Here is an 18,395-nt window from a genome sequence, read left to right on the forward strand (position 1 = left end):
AGAAAATTTTTACCACCAGGAGAGAACCTCTATTTGGAGTATGTATTTCCCTCTCCCCCAAAGCCTACGCCACAGCCACACATAGCCACACCCCAGGATCTGAGTCCATCTGCCACCCACACCACAGCTCATGGAGACGCTGGATCCTTAACCCACTGAGTGAGGCCAGGGATCGAACCCATGTCCTCATGGATACTAGTTGGGTTTGTAACCTGCTGAGCCACCATGGGAGCTCCCCCTTTAAAATGTTCTTAAGCAGCCACATGCTACACCATTAGCGAATGGATGCATGCCAGCAGGAAGTGGCCATCGGAGCAAGGTGGATGTTGCCAAGGGGAGACATGAACTCCAGGGCCCGTTTGGCCGTTTCTAAACTGGGGCAAGCACAGCGAGCTCTGGTTTTGATTTAGTTTCTTATCTTTGGACATTTAGAGCATTTTTATCTGTTCACTTATAGTAGCGATTCCACGCCAGCACTTCTGCTCCTGGCCACTGGCTCTCCTCTGTATCTTTAGGTTCGAGTCGCAGGGATGGAGATTGTGGTTCAGGCTCTACCAAAATGTGTAGACATTCCATACAGATGTTCAAGGCGCCTGACACAAAGACTGCGCCACGTTACGCTCCCACCAACCGTGGATGAGTTTCTCTCAATGCACAGTGGCAAGCGTGTGTGTTAATAATAAAAACAAAACTTTCCACCAAATTTAGTGGGCAACAACTTGAAATCTTGCTTTTATTTCTTCTCCTTTGACTACTACTTATTGAATATGTGTGTATGTCCGTATTACACATTTGTATCTTGTTTTAAGATGTTTCCAATTTCGCTTTTATAGCATTTCTTCACTTAGGCCTAATTATGGGAAATTCAATGTTCAAAATGTCTTTGGAGGGAAAAAAAAGGATAGGGATGAGACTATTTTAAAGAAGAGGATACAACTATCTAGTTATTTTCATATTTTTCTTATAAAGACGCAAAAATATTTGTGGCATGGTGTGGTATTTGCGGAGCTATGAAACGCAAACTCTTTTTCTCAGAAAAATAATATGACCATAAATACGAATGACTTCAAAAACATTGAGAGGCACCATGCAATAATAAATATAAATATTTTCCAAATAACTCTACCAAAATTGTGTTTTTAATAAACTGAAAGTTTTCAGTTAGAAAGAAATAGTTCTTGGCAACTTTTTTTTAATATTAAACAAATCCCCTCAAATCTCAAATTGAACAAAAGGTTTCTTCAACTGCTGTGATAATCGAAATATCTTGCCCCGATTCCTTATAAAAGCCTGTCTTCACCCAGGTGGTGTCCCTTGCTGCCGGCACCTTTGACCTTCTTCCTGAAGTCCCATCTCCTGTCTGGACATCTGCCCCCAGGTTTTGGATCATGTCTGGCTTATGAACTCCAGCCCATTCTTCAAGGCACTGTACAGTCATCAGTTCCTGAATTTCGTGTATATCCTTTCCCTCAATGAAGCTTTTTCCTATTAAATAAAGCACTTTTGAAAATAAGCAATGTAAACCCATTGCCACATTCTAACATTACAATCTGGCAAAAGATGGGCACAATTTTAGAGCAAGAGTTGAATAAGCACAACTTTCTCGAAACTATACCTGTGTCGATCAACTGTACCCTAATCCACTTTATTTAATCTGACTTTGTTTCAGGAAACAAGCTTTTCCTTTCATCGGTGATGTTTCGGTGTTGAAAACGTGGATTTTGCTGTTTCCTAGCAGTGGCTCTCGTCTTGTTGGCTTGAATCCTCTGAGAGGAGATGGCGCCTTGCTTTCCCATTGCTGTTCAGGTCTCCCTATCAAGTCTACTTTCTTGTATAAAGGAAAAATTGTCTTCTTTCCTCTCTCTCTCTCTCTCTCCTTTTTTTTTTTTTTTGTTTTTTTGTTTTTTGTCTTTTTAGGGCCCCACCTGAGGTACATGGATGTTGCCATAGCAAGTGGGATCTAAGCTGCATCTGTGACCTACACCACAGCTCACGGGAACACTGGATCCTTAACCCACTAAGTGGGGCCAAGGATCGAACCTGCGTCCTCATGGATACTAGTTGGGTTCAGGTTCATTACCACTGAGCTGCAATGGGAACTCCTGTCTTCTCAATTTTTTTCTTTCTCTACTTTTCACCGTAAGATTATAAATGGCAACAAAATATTGTGGCAATTTTAAAAATGGTTTTCACAAGACCATGGTTCCCAACATTTTTAGTACTCTCCTATTACTTCATGTATCAAAGTGTGTGCATGAGTCTGAAATTCAAAATACGCAAAAAGAAACGCTGCTGCTCCTTTGCCATGGCTGATCTAAACGTTCAAGCCCTCCGTCCTGTTAGGTATTAGTGAATGCAGACTTAAACTTGGTAATTAAGAGAATTCCAGACTCATGCCTTGAAACAAAAGTCATGGGGTAAATATTCGGGTCAGTTCATTTAAAGGCCAGCTTCTTCTTGGTGAGATAGTTTTCTTCTTTCTGCCTTTTCTCTCAAGATGGTGTCTGAGCTCATGGAGAAGCTTCTGCATCCTCCTTGCAAAGAAGACAGAAAGCTGCACATTGTCCTTTGTATCTTTGTTTGTCAGTGATGTGACCAAGCCAGTCTGGTCTCTGGTCTCTTTAGTCATGAGGCATCTGGCACTAGTGCCCACTGAATTGTTAACACTGCTTTTTGTTTTGTTTTGTTTTTTTTGCGGGGGTGGGGGGAGGGGGCTTGTAGAAAGCCATTGCTGCCATGCATGGCTTATACATGGCAGAGCTCTGTCCAGCTTACCTTTCACTGGTCCGTCGGCTCCACCTCAGCTCTTACTGACTCAGAGAATCTCGGGTCAACTTCCTGCCATCTGCTCCTAGTCTCGCTGGGGTGATCTCGCTGAAGGTAGGCTGCTTCTCCATTCAACTGACTACCTACCTGTGCCTCCTACATCCTTAAGCGAACCCGTGGCTCCCCTCCACCCACCTCCCCTCTCTGCCTCCGTGTGCCCACAGCACCTGCTCCTCCAGAGAGGTTACCCGATGCCCATGTGAGCTGCCTTGGGGAGGTACTTCTCAGGACTTTCCTCTGATTAAATACTTCTCGGTCAGCAATTTCTAGAGGACAATCTAGAAACTTCTCCAGCGGCGGCGGCATCGTGTGGCCATCCTTCGGATCGGAGGCATTTTCTTCAGAGGTCTGTAATTTACCTGAGCTGCATCTGAAGCATCAAGTTCAGAGAATTTTTTCAAACCTTCCCTCTTCCCTCTTGCGTCTTCCTGAGGGGAAAACCAGGACGCATAATTAGGATTCTTGCCACCTTTCCTTGAATTCTTTCAGAATCCCCATCAGGACTATACCTTTTGCTTTCTGCTGTTGAAGACTTCCCTACATGAAGTCTTTTCTCTCTATACGAAAGCATATTTTCCTACCTCCATGGTTTCATTTGTGTAGTATTTGTATGGTCGCTCTTGGAATTTAAAAGGCCTCTTTCTTTTGCCACAAATCCTGATTCATAAACTTTTGTCTCACCACGCACTGATAAAAAATAAAAACAACATTCCTGGAACACTGATTTTTTTTTTCCTCTTTGTATTCCTGCTTTAATAATCCAAATCCTGCCTGTGATAACGGATGCCTCTGGCTGCCTAGGGGGGAGGGTCAATTAATTTATTTCAAAAAGTCTTATCCTTGTTGCAGTTGAATTGATGATATTGATAAATTACTTTTATCTTCCAGTTGTTTCCAAATTCATTTCTTAGAGGAACCATTCCTTTTCTCCAGAACCTACTTTTAAAAACAAAGTGTTTTTAAACAAAGATACACTGTAGTTTATCTTCAGCTACGCAAGTTTCCATGTTGTACTGCACATAAAGATTGCAAGGAAAATGTTTTTGCTTCTTTTTTTTTTTCCCAATTTCAATCCAATTCAACAAGTATCAGTTAACACTTTTTAAACCAGCCTATAACTGTGACTTATACAGGAAAGAGAGGTTTACAAAAGGAAAACACACGATGCTAAATGTTCAAATGCAAGTAACCAGAGGCATACATGAAATCATCAAAGACTTTGCAATGCAAGACTTGGAGTAATTTTGGGTCAACATGTGTGTACGGTTTGTAAGAGGCACGTAGTAGATATTTATGGTTCCTTACTATGTGTTGCATAGACAACAGAGTAGTTTATCTTTGCATCTTGAAAATGCTGTGAGTTAGAGGGGGCAGTAAGGAGGGAGAAGGATGGGCTGGACCTCACATTTGGGGTAGAATCTGAAAATGGGGTAATGAGGAAATGATCTATTTCAGGCAAGAAGAAAACAGCATGGGGGACGACTTGGGAAATAAGAATTGTGGTCTCAGAAGACCGTTTTGTTATGTTAAGCTTTAAACTGGCTGAACAACATGAGTCATTCTAGAAAAATGTATTTTTTTCAGATATTTGTTCTTGGCATTGGCTCCCTTGTTCCCCCCCACCCCCATATTTTTCCTAAAGCAAATGCTTTGTCATCTTCTTCCTCTTCATTCGATTGATGTTGGCTCCTTCCACTGCTTCTGTTTGCTCGGTCACCGCATCTGTGGGAGTCTCTCTGCTCCCAAGTGGTCTGACTAAGTGAGGCTCCTCGCAAACCATGGGCAGCCCCCGGTTCAACCCCAGTGGGCTTGAAGCTTTTAACTTTGGACTAAAGTCATGTTTGCTGCTAGAAGCTTGTTTTTCTTTTAATGTTGCAGCTAAATTTCCATTGAAATAAGAATAGTTCAAAATAATAAAAAAAAAATGCTGCCCTTTCATCTTTGCTCATTCCTATCACCGCCAAACATATCAAGAGAATGAGGTGATAGACAGCTCTGCTGAAACTGCTTCCTCCAGGGTCCCAGAGGCCTGAAGAGACCCATCTTGAAGACTTTCATTCCAATTTAGCTCTTCTTGACTTCTCTGCCACCCTTGGCACTTTAGCCAAGCCCTCTTAAAATACATTTGCTTGGTTTCTAGAGTGGAGCACTTTTCCGATCTGCCGCCTACCTCTCAGGACGATGCTTTTTTCGGATGTGCACTTGATAATTTCACGACAACAACTTTGGTGCAGAGTGTGTGTTTTAAATGTATAAATATGAAAACTCATCGAACTGCTCTAACGTGAAGCATGTGAAGGCAGCGGTGGAATTTTAAAAGATGCAGGAATCTCTTATTTTCATGCACAAATTCCACAGTTGGTCTTTGGGAAAAGCATGCAACCTAGGTGGAGGCAAACCTCTGTTCAAATTGTAGCTTCGCACTTGCTAGCAGTGGCCTCTGAGCGTCAAGCTCTTCACCTGCTACAGCAGAAAGAGAGGACCCAAGGTCCTGACATTTAAATGAGGTGATACTTAGAGAGAAAGAATCCGACACGACTTTGGGGATGTCATGGGCCCTTGGGTGATAGCTGCTATTATGGTGGGTGTTAACTGTGTTACGATGCCGATAATTTCATCAAAGCCAGACGTGGCAAGGCTTTTTGTTTATGGCTCCTGTTCTTTTTGGGGGAGGGAGGCTCTTCTGCTTTGCCTTTTTCTGCTCAAGAAGTCGATCGACTGATGGAACGATGAAGTCGCCCCTTCCTCACATTTTACCGCGTGGGCGTGGGTGTTGCCTCTGTCCCTCCAGGCTCGGAGGTGGTCACCTTAGAAGCTTCCAGGTGGTCCTACTATTCAAGGAGCTCTAGGTCTCTGCAAAGAAACAACTGACTCACAATCTCCCACTCATTTCGTGCCTGACATTGTGAGAGATGCTGAAGGTAAGAAATGAGGGTGAGATCCTGCTGGACAGGAGAGGCTCAGGGCTGCATCTGTCCTTTCAGGCACAGGTAGAGGTGACAAGCGGCCACCTGAGAAGGTCAGCAGGGTTGACCTGGGAGCTGAGGGGGGACAGAAGTCCTGTCATATTTCGGTCCCTCCGAGCCTCACCGTCGCCATTGCTCCTGGCCGGTGTCTCACTAGGGCCTTCTCTTCCACCACCTCAGCCAAACGCTGCTCAATTGACCTTGCTAGGAACAGCTGAGGTCATAGTCAAGCATTCACCCACTATGCTTTTGCTTACTGAAGTCAAAGGCATTAAGGTCCAGGCAAGATCAGCCCTACTCTGCCCCCAGTTCCACTCCAGCCTCTCTCTGGAGCCCCTGTCACTTACCTCAGGCTGTGGGGCTTATGCCTGGATCCTAAGTCCTCGGGGAAACCTGGGGCATGGCTTGTCCAACTTACCAAACGTGGGGCCTTTCAGATCTGTGACGGCTCTGGGTTTTTTCCTCCTGGATTCTTGGTTCTTTACCTTCTAGGCCGAGTTTCCATGGTCAGGTGATGGGTTGCTGTCCGCCCTCCTGGAGGTAAGAAGAAGGACGTCAGGGACAGCAGGAGAGAAAATGCTGGACCACGAGCTCTATGGGGACAGAGGCCAAGTCTGCTTTATTCTCCAGAATAAAACCCACACGCAGTCTGGCTCAACATTATTCTGTTAAATTAATGAGCCCCACTCCCTGTGTTTTTTCAACAGCATAGGGAGAAGGATGAATATGGTTCCTCGTGTGATTTTACAAAAATTCATTGTTCCAGAGTTTTTTTCTTTTGTCCAAGCTGCACAACCACTGTGTTTTGTGGCTTTTCCCTGAGGGCTTTATTGGTGTATTTATTTGCAGAGTTTGCCTATGGCTTGGCAGATAGGATCTGTAACAGAGCACAGAGAAGAGGAATCGGGCGCTGGTTTAAACTTTACTGGTGGCCTCTTACGGCTGGAATACTTGAACATGGGCAGGGTGAGGAAGTCTCTAAATATTGTTTACCGTTTTTATCTGTTAGACGGCGACCGACATCCCCAAGCGCATAAGGTTATATAGTTAATGATCAGTCATTGGGCATATTTGTCTCGTTCTAAGTATATTTGCCTTGTTCTCGCGCCGAAGAGGTTTTTTTCTTTTAATTCGTTTGTTTTTGTTTGGTTTGTTTCTTTCTTAACATTAAACGGAGAGCTTTCCCCTTTGTTTTACTCTCTGGTCTAGAAATAGCTCCACTAGAAAAGCTAAATGTCTCTTCAAAATGTATGTACACGGACTGGTTGGCAGTACAAATTGGTAAACCTATGAGTAGATACTGCAATCTAAAGGATATCCCCGTAGGCCCAGATCCAAAATGAGAAAAAGACATTTCTGAATCCTATGAAGGTAATAGAGACCATGGCAGGCTTACACAAAATTGGGGGCCCAGCCATGAATATTCTAGGTGCACCACAACATATTACTATGCTTCTCCATACCCTTCTCTCAATACAGCATATGTTTTTGTCATAATAATACTTTATCTGCAGTTGATTTGCTTTAATTGCTTTGATACCATGCTCCTCGTAACAATATTTGCGATGAAATCCCTGGTCTACTAAACATACTGCTCTCATGGAAGGTTTTAATGCTCGTCGAGCTTCTTTGTAACTAACAAGTACTGGATTGGGGCTTATGGCAGCCTATTTCAAAGTAAACGTTTCATCAATGTTTGGGTTTTTTTTTTTTTTTTTTGGTATTTAGTGTTAAAATGAAATAGGACCATTAACCCATCTGACAGCCTCTTTTAAGATATCGTGCTTCCGAAACATGAATATAAAAAGAAAAAGCATTATCTTAGCCTGCCCCTTCCGATTCTGTCTCTGTGTAGTATTTTCTCAGATGAGTGTGGTTGGTTGACTGTTGTTTCAACTAGTCAATGCCGATTAGCCGGTAAGTTCCTTGGTAGTAAAATTTGGTTCTTGCTCACCTAATCTGTGGTTGAGTGTTATTCAGGCTCTTGCTCTCTGCTCCTACTGCGGACGGAGGACTCAGAAGAGCAGCAAATATGATCCCCTATCACTTACTTCAGATATGGCTTTTAAATGATGCTCTTTTTTTTCCTCATTAACTTAAGATAAAGTTTCTAAAACTCTGGTTGGCATTTTGAAAAAGCAACACTATACATTTTTAAAATAGATTTCTTGGAAAATCAAAGCTTCCAACCCATACCATGGCCAATGACAAAACACCAGCTAATGTCCACACCAATACAGGAGAAACATGAGAAGAGTTATAAATGATATGAATGGCATTTTCATTGCAGAGAAAGTGATTGTAAATTAAACAAGTCCTTGGGCCTGCTCAATGATGACAATAACACTAATGGCCGTAACAGGAGACATCATTTATTGGGGGCGAGCTGTCTGCGAAACTCTGAGATAAAGGAACGCTAACACTCACAACAGCCCTGGATGTATGTCATTCCTATTTTGCAGGTAAGGACATCAAAGCTAGGACGTTTATATTCCTGGCTGAACGCTTCTTGTTGGAAAAGTACAGACTTGCAACATAGAACCGTATCTCTCTGATTTTAATGTCCAGCCTCTTTGAATATCTTCCTCAGCACACTTGAACCCCAAACACCTAGCTCCAACGATGTGGAAAATGTGAACTTCCTGGTAGGGTTTATAGACTCCCTAGTGGACTTAATTAATTTGTGCCATTTTTCTGTGAACAAGCCTTTTTATCAATGTTTGTAAACAGAACCCTAAACATTGATTTTATGGATTTTATTTCAATCATCCACACTGATTGAAAGTCCCGACAAAAAAAAAAAAAAAAAAAAAAAAAAAAAAAAAAAGGAGTTCCCGTCGCGGCGCAGTGGTTAACGAATCCGACTAGGAACCATGAGGTTTCGGGTTCGGTCCCTGCCCTTGCTCAGTGGGTTAACGATCCGGCGTTGCCGTGAGCTGTGGTGTAGGTTGCAGACGCGGCTCGGATCCCACATTGCTGTGGCTCTGGCGTAGGCCGGTGGCTACAGCTCCGATTAGACCCCTAGCCTGGAAACCTCCATATGCCGCGGAAGCGGCCCAAGAGATAGCAACAACAACAACAACAAAGACAAAAAGACCAAAAAAAAAAAAAAAAAAAAAAAAAAAAGAAAGTCCCACCCTCAGCTTCCATGGTCTACACGGATGACCTTCTCAGTTGGCCAGTTGTTACCGCTTCCTGTGCCTGAATGTCAGACCACCTGGAAGCTTCTAAGGCGACCACCTCCGAGCCTGGAGGGACAGAGGCAACACCCACGCCCACACAGTAAAATGTGAGGAAGGGGCGACTTCATCGTTCCATCAGTCGATCGACTTCTTGAGCAGAAAAAGGCAAAGCAGAAGAGCCTCCCTCCCCCAAAAAGAACAGGAGCCATAAACAAAAAGCCTTGCCACGTCTGGCTTTGATGAAATTATCGGCATCGTAACACAGTTAACACCCACCATAATAGCAGCTATCACCCAAGGGCCCATGACATCCCCAAAGTCGTGTCCGATTCTGTCTGTCTAAGTATCACCTCATTTAAATGTCAGGACCTTGGGTCCTCTCTTTCTGCTGTAGCAGGTGAAGAGCTTGACGCTCAGAGGCCACTGCTAGCAAGTGCGAAGCTGCAATTTGAACAGAGGTTTGCCTCCACCTAGGTTGCATGCTTTTCCCAAAGACCTACTGTGGAACTTGTGCATGAAAATAAGAGATTCCTGCATCTTTTAAAATTCCACCGCTGCCTTCACATGCTTCACGTTAGAGCAGTTCGATGAGTTTTCATATTTACACATTTAAAACACACACTCTGCACCAAAGTTATTGTCGTGAAATTATCAAGAGCGCATCCAAGAATTGGGAGCCAAATAAGGTAACCACTGGCCTTGTTGTTATTGTTATCTTTGTTTTATGGAGGGGGTGTGTGTGTGTCTTTGTGTGTGTGTTACCCACAATATTAAGAGAACGCAATTCTTGAGATTGATGATTATTTTCCACTTATCTCCAGGGTTAAATAAAGAAGAAAGTCATCAAAATACATCATTTATACGGTGAGCTAGCTTATGCCCTGTCTGATGAAAGACAAATTGGGAAACATTTGCAGTGTTGGATGCAGGCATCAATTTTGGGTGCTATCTATTAGAACTGCATGTAACCTTATTATGCTGTTATCCAAATAAAAGATGGATATTGAGAGGAAGAACGAGAGGCCAAGCATTGCTGGTTCTTTACCTAAGTTCATCCTGGAAGAAGGCCCCGTTCTGGTGCCATATCTAATTACCACCACCTAATTTAGTTCATGTTTATGTAATTATTTGTCTTATTTCTGAAAGAGATTTACCAGTAAAATGACTAATTTTTAAGAAGAAACCAAATATATTTCAGAGACTCTGCCAATGTGTAATGTCTTCTAACACTGGCCAAAAATAGCAATGGACTAATTTTGAAATAACTGTTTTCTCTGCAAAATCCTCGATGCTGTTCTCATTTGCCCTCTGTTCTTGAAACCCCCCCACCTCCAAACTCCCACCCCGGAAAGAAAAGAGAAACAGATTACAGTAAATTTGGCAAGGAATTCTATGTGCATCATTTTCTTAGAAGTCATGTGCTTTGGATTTCCTCTTGTTTATGATATATTAAAATACCTTCCAGATGTTTTTAATTATAAAAAAGTTCTCAAGAAAACAGAGTAATCCATAATAAAATTTCCTCTTTTTTTTTAATGGCCAATAAATTGGTATATTTCAGCTTATCAAACTGCCCCATACTTCTGAGGATGACCTCTGTGAAGAAGGGCAGGCATCGAGCTGGACACAGCTCGATTTGGGCAGATACAGAATTTTACCGAGAACACTTTCAGTTCCTGTTTCCAATTGAGGCTGCTCCCTGCCTGGGGCCTTGCCTAATGTAAAAGCCCATTGGCTGGAACTGCTTAAATGTCCCACACAAATATAAACACCTCCGCAGAGTTGGGAGGATGAAAGGAGCTGCTTATTGATATTGTATATGCTCAGGTTTGGATGTGGGACACAGGAAAGACAGCACCGAGCTGCTGGTACGTGATGCAAAAGCTGGGCTGCATGAAGTGGTTTCATTTACTGAGGTTGGACGTGTGCCCAGATTGCCATAGGAGAATTCAGGAAAACAGTAAGGAGAACCTCAGAACTGTTTGGGGGGAACAGCCACAGGGGGCAGAAGAATAAATACATCTGAAGACTGTGCTTCCAGGAATGAAAGGACTAGCCTCCGGGGAACAGTCAGGAGCCCCCCACACCCCCACCGGCCCTCTCCGTTTCTACTTGAGGTTATCTGTGTGCTCATCCTAATTCTGATTCAGAGGAACTGTAAGACTGTAATTTGGCTGCAAGAGGAGAGAGAGGGCGAGGCAGGAAGAAGCCTTAGCCTGCCTTGCCTGGCGGTTTGTAAGCTTAGCAAGGAGAGTAAGTGTTTTTCTTTTCCTATAATGTTACCCAAAGAGAAAGAGCCTTGTGGATTACAGCCAGGGTGGCTTTTTAAAACGTATCTGCTGAGTATCTATCATGTGGGACAGACCAGGGAGCTTTTAGGAAGCACAGGTTTTGCGACTCACAATACGAATTTAAATTTGAATGGGCCGTTTATTGGGCTCACTTCCTAGAACGTTTTCTGATAATTAACTCTCTCATCACGCTGCTCCACCTCATGCCTTTGTTTGTAATGTTAGTGGGTTTGCCAGAGATGCTAAGTGTGTAAATGCTGATGGCCCCAGAGAGGCAGTGCCTCAGGTTAGGTGCCTGCGAGGAAGTGGTGCTTGAGGAAATGCTAAGTAAAGACAATCAGACCTTGAGACACAGACAGACTCGTCGCACAATCCGTATTGATTGTGCTTCCCCAGTAAACAGAGAAAAAAGAGGATTTTACAGAAGGTAGGAACGGAGTTTCCCTGGATAAGAGGGAATGGGGCATCAGAGGAAAGTTATAGGATTACGGCAGAGACATTTCAGCTCAAAGGTGAGCAGACTGGCATTTACAGGGAAGGATGTGAGGATACACATGTCTCCTACGGGCAGCAAAAAAAAAAAAAAAAAAATCACCAGTGGGTCAAGGACAGTTATCTTGCTACAGGCGTTTTAAATGTGGGTCTTTACAGCCATGCATGAAATAAGTTCCAGATGGGCCAAAATGTTATTATTTGTTTCTGCCATCAAAATGTGCCCCTTGGTAATGAGCAGACAATGCCAGGGAAAAGGAGGGAAAGGAATATTATGCTGCCAACAGTAGCATCGTCTGTAGTGACAACACCGTGGTAAGAAAGGAACAGGATGAAAGGAGGTATCGCTAGTGACCAGCCTTGATGACCACGTGCTGCAACTGGAGTTAGAAATTTGGAAGAATCTCTGGGAAAATGTCACTTCTGAGAGAAGAGCAGGTCAACCAACACTTCACGTGAAATGGGGCGAGTTAGGGACCTTCCATCCTTACGGCAGCGATGAGGCTTTTTTGTAGTTCCTAAGAGCAACCGCCTAATGCACGAATGGAGGGAAAGAAACAGATGGAGGACCCCGGAACTCAGGTTAGCAGACATTTATTTCTAAGTCGTATGTTTTAGGCAGACCTCGGGTCCCGTTAAAGAGAGAAGGACCGCCCGTGACTGCGGCGCAGGAATTCTCTGGACTCTTCTAGCCAGAAGATGCACCAGCTGAGAAGGCTTCAACTGAAGATCACCTTTGCTTAGATGTGGGAGCCTGCTCCGAGCATCCAGGCTTTCATCTGCAGGAGATCAAGTGGAGCCGTCAAAGAAAGAACAACTCCCAGCCCCTCCTTGTGCCAGTTCAAGACCGAGACCCACGGGGGGACAGATGTCCCAGCGCGATCCTGCTCACAAGATGAGCGGTGGGGCCCACAGCCCCAGCTCGTGGTCCTCGCCCTCTAAGACTTTATCGTTCCAAGTACCGTCTGCTCAGAAATAACCCGAATGCAGCCCCAGCCTCCTCTTTTCTTGCCTCCTCCCATCCTCTCCACCTCGCTCTCGCCTCCTGGGCACTGGCTGGCTTTCCGCTCAAGGAACAGGGCAGGCGAGCCCTGTTCTCTCTAGGCTCCCTTTGCCCGTGTGTCCTGCCTCACTGCAGCGCCCTGCGGGGCTCACGGTCTTCCTTCCTCAGTGTCCGTAAAAGTGGGACTTGATCCACGCGGGCTTCCCAGGGCACCTTCTGCAGGACAGCTCTGCCCCCGCCCCACCTCTGTCTTTTTGATCCTGTTTCATCGTCTGTAGATTCTTATCTCCACCAGATAGACTGGGTAATTTTAGACTCTTTCCTTGCTTCTGCCCCTTGAATGTGACCTTTCTGAAAGCAGAGTCTTGATCCATTTTGTTTGTACCCATCTCCCAAGCCTAGACTAGTCGCTGGCTCTTAGTAGGTGTGCAATGAATATTTGTCGACTATATGAATTTGAGGAAAAGCACAAAATGCCCTTTTGGACTGAAGATGAAAGACACAGCGGCTCCAGTTGGCAGAATCACGGCGGCTTTGGGAAGATGATGTGAATTTACCAAGTGCCCTGGTCAGTGGTGGTGAAAGGTTGTAGCAGATGACTCATAATTAAATATCTTTCACACACTGGGTTTTTGCACATGCACGCACACAGATGCACAAGCCATTCGGCTAGTTTCTAAACTAGAGGACACCCCGTTAAATTTGAAGTTTAGATACACAATGAATATCTTTATTATAACTAGGTCTCATGCCATATTTAGGGAAACTTATAGCAATTATTTCTTTATTGTTTATCTGAATTTAAATTTAACTGGGCACCCTATATTTTATCTAGCAAGCTTATGCTATAGGGAACAACATAATGAGAGGTATGGGTGATTTTTCAGAGCTCAGAATTTACATAATTAATGTAGGAAAGACAAAGCAGGGAATGGCAAAAGCTAGAATTCATTCACATTCTCCGCCCGCTGCAGCTCTGGGGCAGATTCAGGGTATTTATCTTATAGCCACACCCCCAGATGAGGTCTTGTGTTTTTTCCCATTTTAGAATCTCCCTTAACTGGACTCTTCTTACAGTTTTTGAGAATTCTAAGATGTATTTATTTTAATGTTGCTTTTTTGTTCCCCATACTGTCTCCAGAATTTCATAGAGGACCTTGTCCGAAATGACTCACAGTCTATGGTGGTGGCTATTTGGCTTTCTTGATATCTTTTTATCAAATATAACTCTCAATTCCACGCTCTTTATTTGGGACACATTTCTTTAGTGCTAATTCTTAGCATTAATGCTGACCAATGATGGGAATCCCTTTTAATAGATTGTAATTTTAAAATTACAGTTATGTTGAAATTGAAATAACCACAAGATCGTTGCCAAAACGACTCACGAAAAGCTTATTTCAGAAAAACAGAAGCATGACTCAAAATGATATGGACAAAAGAAGAATATTTCTGTTTAGCAGCTAAAGAGATGCTTTTGTAAGTTTAAAACATAAAACTTTGAGGTTGTAAGATTCTTGATGGCTTTTTAAAGTTATAAATTAATTTTAAAAAAATTATTTCAAATTTCGTGCATATAGAGAGGAATTATGAATATTTCAAGTTGCTTGCTTTAAATATTCGCATGAAATGCAATGGCCTTGAGTGGGACTCTCTGACCGCCAAGGCTTAGAAGTACTTTGGTAGGTCATACGACCGACCGGAAGTCAGACAATTACCAGCAAATATATTCGGTGTGCTGTCAAGTTTTAAAACCCAGTATTCAAAGAAGGGAGAGACCATCGGGACTGGGACAGTTGGAAAAGCTTCGCCGAGAAAGGGGGGGCTCAATGTCTGCCGTGGAGGGTGGACTGCGGGCGTTTTCTCCGAGAGAAGGGTGACCGTAAGGCCAGGAAGAAGCAGTCTGCACGCAACTTCGGAGAGGAAATAAGAATAAGAGGCTGTACAAGAGCCAGAGATGATGGAGGACACAAGGAAAAAGTAGAACTGCTTCTGTTCGGAATTTCTGGGCCGTAATCCTAGACGAGAAGCACAGACTCTAGACCTAAGGTCACTGGCTGCAGAGCTGTCATACATGCCACCACGGGAGTCACGTTCATTGCAAAGTCGGCTCCGCAAAGCTGGCTCCGAACTTGGGTGTACCTCTCCCAGCCGAAGAGACCGCAGGAACTGGCATTTTCCTTCTTCCAGCGCTCCTTTAAGGAAAGTCATCATCCTTCTCAGATGTTTGAGCTTGTGGGGTGACTTCGACTCAGAATGAAGACCCGCAGACTCCTGTCTGTGGCTACAAATGGATATTTAGGTCTCTGAGAATTTCAAGTGATTGGCCGCTTTGAGACCAGAAGGTGAGAGACGAGCCTCATCCTGCGTTTTGGCCACAGGCGGGTCGAATCGGGCACTAAGATGCCTCTCCAAGCATTAGTCTCCTTAAGACCAGGCACACTGTTCAGAGGGCTGCCCCTTCCTGGCCATTGTCCCCCACGAAAGAGGAAGGTATTTGGGGAAGATGTATTTTGCCAGCTCGTCCATCGGAGAATATTTGTTCACTAATGTATTTCGTGAACACTGTACAAGTTACCCGGGACAGTTCCTTCTGGTCATGTACCGCCCAGATTTACTCTCCGTGACTTCGTAGAAGATGCAGCTCTCATCCCCGGAGTGAGCAGTTGTGCGGCGGCGGCGATTTGCAGAATGAAGCTCTTCTTTGCAGACACTGTAATTAGCACTCGTCTTATTTATACATCTCCCTCACCATGGTGTGTCCCCTTTAAAAATATTTTTATTTAAAATGGCATGCAAGGAAATAGCTCGGCACGCGTAGGGGAGAAAAAAAAGAAGAAACAACAAACTGCTGATAAATCCATCTGTTGAGAAACCGCAGTACACAAATTAAAAGAGTAAGTTAACATCGTATGTCTTAATCGCCTCGCACCATTGTTCACGCCCACTGTTTCTTGCAGGATAGTCAGAAGGTATTTTTTTCCAGGAGACCAACCCCGGTTAGTTCACGCCCTGGAACTGCTTTGCTTGTTTTAAATAGGTCCCTTGTTCGCTCAGACCCCTACATATGAAGGAGGTCCAGCCTCAGGAAAGTGACCTGTCTATATGGTTTTCCTCCTCTCGTATTTATTTTGTCTTCCCTGCAGCTCCCCTTTCAAACAATTCATAGTTACCAAAAGATTTATTAAATTTCTCGCCAAAGTTTCCCTACTAAATGCAAACTGTGATTCTGCCTCTAGCCGAGCAAGATGCAGTCACTCAACAGGCCGGAGATTTCTTTTCTTAATTCTTAAATGTTTCCCTTCCTCCATTCCTTGTGAGACAGGTGAGAAAAGCAATTGCCCCCGCTGCTTAATGCATCACAACTCAGAAACTCTCTCCATCCCTGTAATTCTGAATCCCAGCCCAGCTGGCGGTTCCTGGATTTCAGACCCTGAATATGAGTTCAGCACTTTTAAATCAATCACTCCGAACAGTATTTCTGTCAAATGGAAACCTTTTCTTCTTTGGCAGAAAGGCTTTCCTGATTTCGACTGCAGCCCTGGAGAACTGAGCAGTCTCATAAATGAAACCAGGATGTAGGAGAAAAATTAAACTAGATATAATTTTCTAACGTTGTCATTGGAAGAGTCCTGTTCCACTCACTGTGCAGTAAGATGAAGGCACTGCTGACCCTGTAAGAGTTTTCACGCCGTTCCCCCTTCCAGGCGAATGGCTCGCTGCTGTTTGACCAGCAAGGGGTCGCTTGGGTTAGGAGGGAATAGGAGGAGGAGCGAAACACTCCTTGGGGTCTCCTCCCCCAACTTAAAATTCTCCTCCAATTACTAAAATCCTCTACGAATTAGACTGCTTCGTAAACGTCACTCGTTATTGCTCTTAGCAACTCCTGCCTCTCCCCCCACCCCCGAAAGTCCTGTTGGTGGGGGTGGGATGGGGGGACAGGACGAAGGCCTCTTGGTTTAAGCCAGGTGTGACACAGGAGCTGCAAAAATGACACTTCTGCCTCCGTTCTGCTGGGGCAAGTTGAAACCTCAAGCCTGGAAACTAAAGAAATAACATCAAAGCCCTGAAAAGGATACAAAAGACTCTCTTTGGGGCCTTAAATAATAATAACAAAAATGTTTATAGCTCATGCTATTCACAGGGTGCTGCTCTATTTTTTTTTTTTTTGGTCTTTTTCTGGGCCCGCTCCCGCGGCATATGGAGGTTCCCAGGCTAGGGGTCGAATCGGAGCTGTAGCCACTGGCCTACGCCAGAGCCACAGCAATGCGGGATCCAGTCCTCGTCTGCGACCTACCCCACAGCTCACGGCAACACCGAATCCTTAACCCACGGAGCGAGGCCAGGGATCGAACCCACAACCTCATGGTTCCTAGTCGGATTCGCTAACCACTGAGCCATGATGGGAACTCCCAGAGCGCTGCTCTTGGCTCTTCTCATGTACCCTCCGTGAATGCCACTGATGACCCACACATCAACACGGAAATTAATGCTTCCTGTGTTCTCAACCTCCTGCTGTACTCTTCATTTCCTATGTGCGTGGCGCTCCGACTACCTAACGTAATCTACAGTATGCACCGGGGCCGAGTCCCTAGAGTTCTTAAGAAGTTTCCTAAAGAGGTGCTAATTTTCTGCACCAGATTTTTGCTTTGAAGGATATTTACGAAGGTCGTTTCCCGCCACGTTTTATGTGATGGCTGTGTCACCCACACCTTGATTTCTTCACGGTGCTCCAGATATTCCACATGACCCCTTAGATACCGTGCAACTCTTTCATCTATGGATAACTGTTGATTTATAGATATTAGACATGAGGATTTGAGCTCTCAGATTGGAGCTGGCAGTTAGAGGGAAATGGGAACGGTGGGGAAAGAAGATTTAAACATGCATGGAGTTGAGCATGGCTGACAAATTTATGGAGATAATTTTGAAATAAGTACATTCATTCATTCATTCAATATTTATTCAACACATATTTATTGAGCGTTTACTATTATTGTGTATTGAGTGCCAGGCACTATGTTAGCTGTTGAAATTCAGCGGGAAAAGAAACAGACGTGCTCCCTGGCTTTATGAGTTCGGGACATTGGCCTCGGCAGCAGGAAGACCAAGTTTTTGAATTCTTGAATGAAACATTGCTGTAGAATTACTATAGAATTCCGAAAGTCTAATCTAAATATGAAGCAATAGGGCAGGGAGCATATAAGAAGTGTATTTCAAATGAATGGCTAAAAAACCACATTATTCAAAGTTTGAGCTGAAAAGCACCTTAAAGATAAACTTCCCAGCCTCCCCGTTAACCGCGATGAAAGTCCTGTTTATGTCACACGTGGTTAATGGCCGAGCTGAATCCAGAACCCGCATCTCTGGACGCGCAGGAAAGTACCTATCGAATGAGGGCTCTCTGAATATTTGTCTCGTAGAATTCCACCAGGGAGTGTACAAAGGAAAAAGTGCCAGGCTCTGAAGTGTGCCCTCACCCCCACTGGCATGCGGGACCCTTAACCTCCAGCACATCAGAAGGGGACCTTACACGGAAATAGATCTCCTTTAGACGAAATTCACGAAAGTAAGATGAAGTGGTGCTGGCATAGCGTGGGGCCCTAACTCAGCACGTCTGATATCCTTGTATAAA

General features: G+C 44.1%; 1 protein-coding gene across 3 annotated transcripts in view; it reads left to right on the forward strand.

Moving 5' to 3' along the window:
* The window catches only part of LOC106510246 (uncharacterized), a 433,353-nt gene that overhangs the window by 294,846 nt on the left and 120,112 nt on the right, over positions 1-18,395 (forward strand). Inside the window, exons 7-9 of one of the 3 annotated variants that reach the window (XR_014844892.1) lie at positions 1,305-2,570; positions 2,820-2,880; positions 2,991-3,541. The exons of the other annotated variants lie outside the window; for them this stretch is intronic. The gene's annotated coding sequence lies outside the window, so the exon portion shown is untranslated. Of the gene's footprint in view, positions 1-1,304; positions 2,571-2,819; positions 2,881-2,990; positions 3,542-18,395 lie in introns of those variants that run through there. 3 annotated transcript variants of the gene reach the window in all.

Source organism: Sus scrofa, chromosome 4 (assembly GCF_054392235.1).
Source record: "Sus scrofa isolate SSC_HxYL_T2T_F1_AM1 chromosome 4, Sscrofa_HxYL_maternal_Yorkshire_Landrace_v2.0, whole genome shotgun sequence".
Lineage (NCBI taxonomy): Eukaryota > Metazoa > Chordata > Mammalia > Artiodactyla > Suidae > Sus > Sus scrofa.